Source organism: Apodemus sylvaticus, chromosome 3 (assembly GCF_947179515.1).
Source record: "Apodemus sylvaticus chromosome 3, mApoSyl1.1, whole genome shotgun sequence".
NCBI lineage: Eukaryota > Metazoa > Chordata > Mammalia > Rodentia > Muridae > Apodemus > Apodemus sylvaticus.
Genome location: NC_067474.1, coordinates 162,118,172 through 162,128,279, shown reverse-complemented (window position 1 = coordinate 162,128,279; position 10,108 = coordinate 162,118,172). Strand labels below are relative to the sequence as shown.

The following is a 10,108-nucleotide window of genomic DNA, read 5'->3' as shown; positions in this document are numbered from 1 at the left end:
AATTATAATATTCCACATATTAATGCGTTCATATAGATGTCAGGAGATCAAGATCAATGCATACAATGGTGTGCATGGGAGTTAGAATAAAGGGCCATATTGAAAGAAGAAATAAGCTGGAAATATAACTGTAATCTCATGATCACTCAAAAGCCTTAGATGGTGATGATGATGAAAAGGTCTATAACTAAATCTGATGGTAATTTATTCTCCTTGAAAAGCCATGATATTTGGCAGATAGAATCTTTGTATTTCAAGACAACAGATACACATGGAAAGAAGATATACTGTATCTACCTGGTAAAATGGAGTAGAATCTCATTAAAGAGTCAGATATCATATTCTAGAATGATGGCTAATGAAATGCCATTCATTTGTAGGCATCAATCATGGTAGTCACTTGCCCTTTGTCCTTTAGTCTAGACCCAGGAAGATGAGTCCTCAGAAGTAACTCATGAGTAATAGTGCTTTACAACAGGTATGCATGTGCTCTCTCTTTTTGTCTGGTGCAGGCTGATGTTAGAAAGAGGCCTCAGATCATACTCATATTCCTTTCCACACTACATTGTCACTCCATGATCTCAAGTCTGTAGAAACGTTGACATGATTTCTGGTATCAGTTTGCTTTTAATGTATTTTTATGTGCTTTAGCATTGTCTATAATGGGTTGTATTAATTTCATCTTTGTGCTTTTCAAACCCTGTGAAATTTCAAGAGGATTTCCAATATTTGAAACTTGGAGAAGAACAACAAAAAGAATGAGTGCTCCTTTGGTAAACACTCCACAGGTCAGTGTGCTGTCTCCATTTGTTTTAGAAATCTCTTTATCATTCAAACCATTCAAAAGTTTTATTATCTACATGTGGTAATGTTATCTAAAGGGCTTATTTTCTAAGATCTTCATTTTCTTGTGGCATAAAGAAAATTTAATGTTTAAGACTTTCACATAAATAACACCATACTATTTTCACTGAATTTTCTACTGTTAGACCATTCAAATTCCATGGACTAAAGACTGAAGGTCTCAAAGAGAATCTATTGTAAATGATTCTCAAAAACTCTTATGAATAGCTAATTTCTACATTGGATGGAGCTGTGTACTCTTATATTACTGTGGAAGGAAAGTCTCATTTGTCACAGAAGTTGTTTTTCAAAGATTGTTAGGGTTCCAGACAAAAACTTGTGATTGTGGGTATTGAAATATGTGGATACTCATGTCGCTGAGCAATGAATGAAAGAGAACAATTTGTAGAAGGATAAAACTATAAGAGCCTCACTGTCTTCAATCCTAATAGCAAATATATTAGATCACTTGAGGAACAGATGATGGCAGAAAGAGGAAAGAGTGTCTTTTTTTTTTTTTTGCCTTAACAGTGCTGTGTTTGTGAGCAGATGCAGATTGCAGTATTCCTTTCTTTTTTTTAAATTTTACAACTTTTTTGTCTTTTACTTATTTATTTTTTACACTCCAGATTTCATTCCTCTATACTCCCTATCCACCATCTGAGTGCTCCCCATTCCATTCCTTCTCCCACACTCCCTACCCCCACCCTCCACCCAACCAGACCTCTAGACTCCCTGGTGCCTCTAGTCTTTTGAAGATTAGGTTCCTCTTCTCTGATTGAACCCAGCCCCAGCCCTCCTCTTCTATATATGTGTTGGGGGCTTCATATCATCTGGTTTGTGCTGCTTGGTTCGTCCAGTGTTTGAGAAATCTCAGGGGCCCAGCTTAATTGAGACTGCTGGTCCTCCTACAGGATTGTCCTCCCACTCAGATTCTTCCAACATTTGCCTAATTTAACGAAAGTGGTCAGCAGCTTCTGTCCATTGCTTAGGTGCAAATATCTGCATCTGACTCTTTCAGCTGCTTGTTGGGTCTTCTGGAGGGCAGTCATGCTAAGTCTCTTTTTGTGAGCACTCCGTAGCCTCAGTATAAGTGTCAGACCTTGGGACATCCCCTTGAGCTGGATCCCACTTTGGGCCTGTTACTGGACCTTCTGTTTCTCAGACTCCATTTCCATCCCTGCTGTTCTTTCAGACAGGAACAAATATGGAACAAAACTCAGAGTTTTGACTGTAGGATGGCAACCTCCTCCCCCACTGGGTACCCTGTATTCCTGCTGGAGGTAGGCTATATAAGTTCCTTCTCCCTACTGTCATGCATTTCATCTAAGGTTCCTCCCTTTGAGTCCTGAGAGTCTCTCACCTCCCATGTCTCTGCATTCTGGAAGGTCCCCCCAACCTCCTATCTCCTGAGGTTGCCTGTTTCCATTCTTTATACTGGCCTTTGGAAATTGCTCTATCTCTATGAAGAATTGATTCAGAATTTTGATGGATATTGTATTGAATCTATAGATTGATTTTGGTAAGATGTCCATTTTTCCTCTATTAATCCTGTCAATCTTGAGAATGGGAGATCTTTCCATCTTCTGAAGACTTCTTTTATCTTTTCAGCGAGAGAGTAGACAGCCTTGACTAGTCCCTGATTTTAATTGGAGTGCTTCAAGTTTGTCTCCATTTAATTTGATGTTGGCTATTGGTTTGCTGAATATTGCTTTTATTATGTTTCATTATGGGCATTGAATTTCTGATATTTCCAAGATTTATAACAAGTATGGATGTTGTATTTTGTCAAAAGCTTTTTTAAGCAGCTAATGAGACAGTCATTTGGTATTTTCTTTGAGTTTGTTGATACAGTGTTTTATGTTGATGGATTTTTGTATATTGACCCATCCCCTGCATCCCTGGGATGAAGCATTCTTGATCATGATGAATGAACATTTTGATATGGTCCTGGATTTTGTTTGGTAGTGTTGTTAAACCCATCTGGCCTGGACCTTTTTTTGTTTTTTGTTTTTTGTTTGGGAGATTGTAATGACTGCTTCTATTTGTTTTGTGATTTGGGGACTGTTTAGATGGTTTGTCTGATCCTAATTGAACTTCCTTGACCTTGGTACCTGTCTAGACAACCTATTTCAACTGAATTTTCACGTTTTGATGAATATAGTCTTTTGTTATAGGATCTCATGCTTATTTTTAAATTTACTCTATTTCTGTTGTTATGATTCCTTTTTCATTCCTTATTTTGTTCATTTGGAATCTGTCTCTTTGCCCTTTAGTTAGGCTGGCTGAGGGTTTATCCATCTTTTCAATTTTCTCAAAGGAAATCAGCTCCCCATTTTGTTGATTCTTTGTATATTTTCTGTGTTTCTACTTGGTTGACTTCATCTCTGAGTTTCATTATTTCCTCACTTATAGTCCTCTTGGGAGTGTTTGATTCTTTTTGTATTAGAGCTCTCAGATATGCTGTCAAGCTGGTAGTGTATGATCTCTCCAGTTTCTTTAAGAATGCACCGAGAGCTATGAATTTTCCTCTTAGCACTGTTGTCATTGTCGCCGATAAGTTTGGGTGTGCTATTCCTTCATTTTTGTTAAATTCTAAAATGTCATTATTTTTTTTCTATATTCTTGCCTGAGTTCATTATTATTGAGGAGAGAGTTGTTGATTTTCCATGTGTATGTGGGCTTTCTGTTGTTTTGGTTGTTATTGAAAACAATTAGTCCATGGCAATGTGACAGGATGCATAGGATTATTGCAATTTTCTCGTGCCATCTGCCCTCATTTTTTTTTTTGTTTCTGATTATATGATTAATTTTTGGAAAACATACCATGAGACATAGGAAGGTATTTTGTTTGTTTGTTTGTTTGTTTTATTCTGAAATGGTCATTAGATGTCTGTTAAATCCATTTGTTTATAACTTCTGTTAGTTTCACTATGTCAGTTTAGTTTCTGTTTCCATGATCTGTCCATTGGTGCAAGTATGGTGTTGAAGTCTCCTACTATTATTGTGTCATGTTAAATGTGTGCCTTGAGCTTTTGTAAAGTTTCTTTTACAAATGTGGTGTCCTTGCATTTGGAACATAGATTATGAAAATTGTGAGTTCATCTTGTCAGATGTTTTTCCTTTCATGAGTATGGAATGTTATCCTTCCTCATCTTTTTGATGCATTTTGATTGAAAGTCAATTTTATTCTATATTACAATGCCTACTCTAGCTTGTTTCTTGTGTCAGTTTGCTTGGAAAAAATTGTTTTTGAATTTTGTTTGCTTCTTTTCTTTAGAAGGAAGAATGGTTAATCTACTCTGTTTCCTCTTCCCTGAAACATATGGTGTTACATAGGGAAAACCGGAAGGGTTGTATTGATGTTTTTTATTATTATTCTGAGACTTTTAATTATATAATTGTTCATCTGCATTTTTTTAGGTACACATTATGCCCCTAGATCCCTGGTTCATCTCCAAACCCATGAGACTGAAGTCACAGCAAGTGCATTTGCCTCTGTCATTGTTTTCATGCCCCAGGTTTATATTTCTGATGACAATTTGTAATAGACATTATATAAAACCTGTGTAGTATAATTTTGGTAAAATAAAGCAAGAATTGAAAGTCATACTTTTCTATGCAAGCTACCATTCTGATATACAAATGAGGTCATATTCCAAAGGAAAAAAAATAGTGTTATATTACAAGATTGAGATGTTCAATAAAGTCAGTTCCATAAGGAATAAAGTATTCCACATTTCTGAAGTGTTACCATGGTTTTCCCTCAATTTGAAACAAGATTCAATCAAAAAAAAAGATTCTACTTCATTGAAATGCATCTTGTCTCATGCTGTTTTTTTACACATACATACATAAGTGTTACCTTGTGAAAGACCATATGGAATGTATGAAGTTTTTATTATATGTATTTTTTGCCAGGTTTTATTAAACTCTAAATAATGTAATGCTTTCTACTAGAGGTTATTCTAATTTTTTAAAACGTTTATTTATTTATTTCATTTATGTGAATACACTGCCTCAGTCTTTAGACATACCAGAAGAGGGAATTGAATCTCCAATAAAGATGGTTGTGAGGCACTATTTGATGGCTGGGAATTGAACTCTGGACCTCTGAAAGAGCAGTCAGTGCTCTTAACAGCTGAGCCATCTCTCCAGCTGTGGATTTTTCTTTTCTTTTTATTCAATACAGGGGTTCTCTGTCTACCGCTGGCTGTTCTAGAACTAACTCTATAGACCAGGCTAGCATTGATCTCTACTGCCTCTGACTCCCAAGTGCTGGGATTAAAGATGTATACAAACACTGCCTTGTCAACCCTGTTTTTTTTAATACTTAGTTGTGAATATACTTTAATAAAATAATTTGTCTAAATATTTGTTTCCATATGTCACTTGGAATGTTTACTGTATAACCTGACTTTGTAGTCCTCTTCTGTTTAAGGAAAAAACTCTGACATTTATTCCATCCATTACTTCTTTATGTCATAGTCTATCTGTTTATTGTAGAAAGTTTGTAGTCTTTTATCTAGGTATCAAAATGTTAAATTGATAATGCTACAATAGAGTCATGTGAGACCCAGCTTCACACAGGATTGAACAAGTGTCCATATTTGAGCAAGTTGAATATTGTAGATTTGAAAACATATTTTTCCTCATCATAACTTGGCCATCTGTGATGTGACACAGGTATTCTGCTTAATAACACTGCATATTTCATAAAGGTACTTTAACTGAATATAGATATCAAATGTATGTGGTATATTCTGAAAATGTTTGCTCCTTTAAGATAATCATATCATTCATTCTCAGAGGTATAAAAACAAGGAAGTCTATGACTATTTAAGTAAAGTATATTTTATTAGAGTTAACATCTTTTTTCTATAATGTATGTTGGCTTCATTTGCCTTAAGTTATGTATATGTGTTGTATATTCGTCCTGTCAGTAGTGTTCAGCAGAAATCATTGGACTTTAAAGAACTGGGATAAAAATCCATGGAGTGGTGCCATGAGGTTTTTGGGAAAATAATTTTATAACAGAGGACTTTTAAAAGATATTATACATTGCCAACAGCAAACAAAATTTCTGAATGTAGTGCTTGTCGCAAAACTTTCATTTGCTGCGAAGGTCTCAGAAAGCCACAGAAAATTCATGAATGTGAGAGCCTTAATAAATGAGAACATTATAGTAAGCCATTCTATAGACTGTCTATGAAAGAGCAGCAATTCATAAGTTCAGACACATCTCTATTAAAGTTTTAAATAACATTTGTCCTTCCATATTTTCCCTTTTTCATCTGTATCACTAAGTATCTCCTATTCTTTCTGCCACTTTATTAACATAGGAAAACAATATTGTCCAGTAGCATTTAAGTAGTTTTCCATTACAGGGTTTGTTAACCTTCAATGATGTGTCTTTGAACTTCTCACTGGAGGAATGGGAATGTCTCAATTTTGCTCAACGGTCATTGTACATAGATGTAATGTTGGAGAATTTCAACAATCTATTGTTTTTGGGTAAGATTACACTCCTTTTTGAATTCCTGAATCTTTATTTGAATTTCCTTACATTCTGTTTATGTAAACTCTCTGAAATGTCAAGAGACCACTAGAATAAGGAAGTGGTCATTCTGGTTAGAATCACAAATTTTCATGGGATTTCCATCTCAGTTCGGATTTCTTTTGAAGAGTATGTGTCCAGTGCTGTATTCTTTGATATCTTACCATTCCTCTTATATAACTTTAATTGGAATTTCCAATTCAAAAGTTTCCAAAAATTAATTAGAAATTTCCAATTTTAAAAAAATTAAATGTTGAGAACAAGGAATTATATTTCTATACACAAAATAATTTCAGCAAATAAAATTACTATTACTTTAACTCTTCTTTACACATGTGATGAGAGGATTTTCTATTCTGCTCCAATCTATTTGCTGTTTTATAGGGTTATTTTGCGTTTATGGTCCTCTCTTACTTTAGGGTGGGGATGTTTTCTTCTATGATTTTGGTGATCAGCTTCTGATGCCAAAGTATTTTAATGTTTATGCTCTTCCACTTGCCTCTCACCATCTAGTTATCCCTAGTGCTAGGTGGTCTGCATACATTGATCAGATATCCACTTTGTGAAAGTTCAGTACTGATCAGTCACATTATTTGTCCTAGTTTCTGCAAAGTGCTGTTTGTAAAACATTTAGGAGGGTATCATCATTTCCTCTCAGTGGATGTAGATCAGAATTGTGGTTTTTCTAAGGATCCAAGTAATCATTATGGAAAAAGAAGAAAGCTCTTTTGAGAGCGTGATTTCTTGATGTCTAATTAACTTGAAATATCAGCAAACACGCATTACTGAATATATTTTTCCTCAATACAATAATCCCTGCCATCTTTATTTGTATCTTTTCAGAAAATCATCTCATACATGGAAGGCATCAGAAGGTCTTAGATCAAGACACAGAGTGCAATGTCCATGAACATGTGAATATGCAAGAGAAGTCTTATAAATGTAATGAGCTCAGCAAAATGATTAATGAATCCACCCAAAGTACACCTGATAAAACTAACCACAGAGATGCCTCACTTCAATCCTCAACCCTGAAAAGACTTAAAATTGAGAAAACCAGAGAAGTTTCCAAATATAAAGACTGTATCAAGTATTTAAATGAGTGCTCTATAAATAATCTAAATCAAGGAATACACATAGGGAAGAAAGAAAACAACAATCCAGAATTTGATAAGGGTTTTGTATCTAAACATAAACTGATGCTGAAAGCAAACAATAATGGTAAGAAGTTTTACAAATGTAGTCAATGTGACAGATGCTTTACTCAAAGAGGCATTCTTAGAATTCATCATAGAATTCATGCAGGAGAGAAACCTTACAAATGCAGTGACTATGACAAATGCTTTACCCAAAAATGCAGTCTGCAATGTCATCAGCGAATTCATACAGGAGAGAAACCTTACAAATGCAGTGAATGTGACAAATGCTTTACTGACAAAAGTAGTCTTAGAATTCATCAGAAAATTCATACAGGTGAGAAACCTTACAAATGCAGTGAATGTGACAAATGCTTTACCCAAAAATGCAGTCTTGATAGACATCAGCGAATTCATACAGGAGAGAAACCTTACAAATGCAGTGAATGTGACAAATGCTTTACTGTCAAAAGTAGTCTTAGAATTCATCAGAAAATTCATACAGGAGAGAAACCTTACAAATGCTGTGAATGTGACAAATGCTTTACCCAAAAATGCACTCTCCGTAGACATCAGAGAATTCATACAGGAGAGAAACCTTTCAAATGCAGTGAATGTGACAAATGCTTTACCGGACAATCCTATCTTAGGATTCATCGGAGAATTCATACAGGAGAGAAACTTTACAAATGCAGTGAATGTGACAAATGCTTTACCCAAAAATTCTATCTTCAAATTCATGAGAAAATTCATACAGGAGAGAAACCTTACAAATGCAGTGAATGTGACAAATGCTTTACCCAAAAATGCACTCTCCGTAGTCATCAGAGAATTCATACAGGAGAGAAACCATACAAATGCAGTAAATGTGACAAATGCTTTACCCAAAAATGCAGTCTTGATAGTCATCAGCGAATTCATACAGGAGAGAAACCTTACAAATGCAGTGAATGTGACAAATGCTTTACTGTCAAAAATAGTCTTAGAATTCATCAGACAATTCATACAGGAGAGAAATCTTATAAATGCAGTGAATGTGACAAATGCTTTACCCAAAAATGCACTCTCCGTAGACATCAGAGAATTCATACAGGAGAGAAACCTTACAAATGCAGTGAATGTGACAAATGCTTTACCCAAAAATTCTATCTTCAAATTCATCAGAAAATTCATGCAGGAGAGAATCCTTACAAATGCAGTGAATGTGACAAATGCTTTACCCAAAAATGCAGTCTTGATAGTCATCAGCGAATTCATACTGGAGAGAAACCTTACAAATGCAGTGAATGTGACAAACGCTTTACCCAAAAATGCACTCTCCGTAGTCATCAGAGAATTCATACAGGAGAGAAACCTTACAAATGCAGTGAATGTGACAAATGCTATACTTGGCAATCCTATCTTAGGATTCATCAGAGAATTCATACAGGAGAGAAACTTTAGAAATGCAGTGAATGTGACAAATGCTTTACCGGACAATCCTATCTTAGGATTCATCAGAGAATTCATACAGGAGAGAAACTTTAGAAATGCAGTGAATGTGACAAATGCTTTACCGGACAATCCTATCTTAGGATTCATCAGAGAATTCATACAGGAGAGAAACTTTACAAATGTAGTGAATGTGACAAATGCTTTACCCAAAAATTCTATCTTCAAATTCATCAGAAAATTCATACAGGAGAGAAACCTTACAAATGCAGGGAATGTGATAAATGTTTTACCAGACAATCCTATCTTAGGATTCATCAGACAATTCATACAGGAGAGAAACCTTACAAATGCAGTGAATGTGCCAAATGCTTTACTACCAAAAGTAGTCTTAGAATTCATCATAGAACTCATACAGGAGAGAAACCTTACAAATGCAGTGAATGTGACAAATGCTTTACTGGCAAAAGTATGTTTAGAAGTCATCAGCGAATTCATACTGGAGAGAAACCTTACAAATGCAGTGACTGTGACAAACGCTTTACCCACAAATGGAGTCTGCAATGGCATCAGCGAATTCATACAGGAGAGAAACCTTACAAATGCAGGGAATGGGAGAAATGCTTTACCCAAAAAATGCAAACTTCATACTTGTTAGAGAATAAATAAAAAAGAGAAACTCTAATTGTATTGAATGTGACAATTGCTTTATCCACAGTAGCAGTCTTAGAAATTATCAGAGAGTTCATACAAAAGAGAAATCGCAAATGCAGTGAAGTAAACAAGTGCTTTGCCCATATTCCCTGTCTTAGAAAACATCAGACAATTTTTATAGTAGTGTAAGATTAGAAATTGTAGTGAATGAGGAAATCCTTTACCAAGGATGGACATTTTAGAATTTTTCTGAAAATATGTACATGACAGAAATGTTTCAAATGCAGTGGTGGTAAAAACACTTGATTTGACTTCAGGCAATACATGTACAAGAGAAATCTCACAAATGCAATGCAATGACTGAAATTTCCTTTGACTTCCTTTCAGTTCTGAAAAGAAAAAAAAAAAAACACCTGAATATTTATACTGAGGAAAATGTTTCTACTGTAAAAGAACAAAAAATGTGTCAAATGTTTTATCGAGATTC

General features: G+C 35.0%; 1 pseudogene; it reads left to right on the top strand.

The window, feature by feature from the left end:
- Positions 1–728: 728 nt before the first annotated feature.
- On the top strand, positions 729–9,698 carry LOC127681611 (zinc finger protein 845-like; annotated as a pseudogene).
- The last annotated feature ends 410 nt before the right edge of the window (positions 9,699–10,108 follow it).